Here is a 1,330-nt window from a genome sequence, read left to right as displayed (position 1 = left end):
GAATCCCATTTTTGTGTCATATATTATTCAACTCTCTTTAATATCTTAGTTTATGTTCTTTAGTATAATTTTTTAGTTAAGTGTAGTATAACAATCTCAATTTGTTACTCATCTTAGCATTGGATAATAACCATACTAGTATTGCATACATACATTGATTGAAATTAACCTAAACCAGTCCATGTGGGAAAGAACTTGAATTTATTCTATATTACTTGTGCTCGCATATACTTTTGTGAATATTAGTGTGTGTTCTAGCCCTAACAAGTTTTTGGCGCCGCTGCCGAGGATTGTGGTGTTAAATTTTAGTTTATGTGTTTGTCATCATTGGTCGTTAAAGTTCAGTGACTCGGGCATTGTTACTTAATTAATTCCTTGTCGTGTTTTAGGTACTCTAGCGAGCATGTATGTATTTGCGTTCTCGATCTCGTAAGAGAATACTGGATCTAACAGAGGAAGAAGTTGTAGTCGAGAAGAAAGTTGACGAAGAGATCTTAGTTGAGAAAGAAGAAGAAGCTCTTGTTGTAATGGGAGAACCAGAAGCGAATCCAAAGGCTTTGATGGACTAATCTCAACCAAAGATCAATGATATTCAATCTAGCATTGTTTGACCAGCCATCGCGGCTAATACCTTTGAGATCAAGTTGAGCACGATTCAAATGATACAGAACTCCGTTCAGTTTGGGGTTCTCCGACAGAAGACCCCAACATGCACATCAGAGATTATATCAAGATCTGCGACACTTTCAAGTTCAATGGAGTTTCTGAAGATGTTATTAAGTTGAGACTTTTCCCATTCTCTCTGTAGGATAAAGCTAAGTATTGGTTACATTCTCTGCCACCAGGGTCTATCACCAAATGGGAGAATCTTGCTCAAAAGTTCTTAACTAAATTCTTCCCTATGGCGAAGACTGCTGGAATCAGAAACACACTTACTCAATTTGCTCAGCAATTAGGAGAATCTTTATGTGAGGCTTGGGATCGATATAAGAAGATGTTGATGAAGTATCCTCATCATGGGATACCTGACTGGATGATCATTAACTAGTTTCTATAATTATTTGGGTGCTACTTATAGACCCATGCTTGATGCAGAATCAGGAGGGGCCTTTTGGCCTAAAAGCTATGATGGAGCTTATGAATTGATTGAACTGATGGCTGCTAATGAGTACCTGAATCCTACTCATCGACTATCTCTGGGTAAGGCAACAAGAATTATGGAGTTGGACGCAGCTACTGCTATAGCTGCTCAACTTAAGGCTTTGACGATGAAGGTGGATTCTCTGTCTAATTATGGAGTTAATCAGATCACTAGTGTTTGTGAGCTTTG

At 38.1% G+C, this 1,330-nt stretch overlaps 1 non-coding gene across 1 annotated transcript; it reads right to left on the bottom strand.

Annotated features, from left to right (window-relative positions):
* Nucleotides 1-916: 916 nt before the first annotated feature.
* On the bottom strand, nucleotides 917-1,023 carry LOC141694965 (small nucleolar RNA R71). Its single transcript, XR_012564242.1, has one exon. It is a non-coding gene; the product is annotated as a small nucleolar RNA R71 (small nucleolar RNA).
* Nucleotides 1,024-1,330: the final 307 nt, after the last annotated feature.

Source organism: Apium graveolens, chromosome 10 (assembly GCF_009905375.1).
Source record: "Apium graveolens cultivar Ventura chromosome 10, ASM990537v1, whole genome shotgun sequence".
Classification (NCBI taxonomy): domain Eukaryota; kingdom Viridiplantae; phylum Streptophyta; class Magnoliopsida; order Apiales; family Apiaceae; genus Apium; species Apium graveolens.
This window is presented reverse-complemented; position numbering and strand designations above follow the sequence as displayed.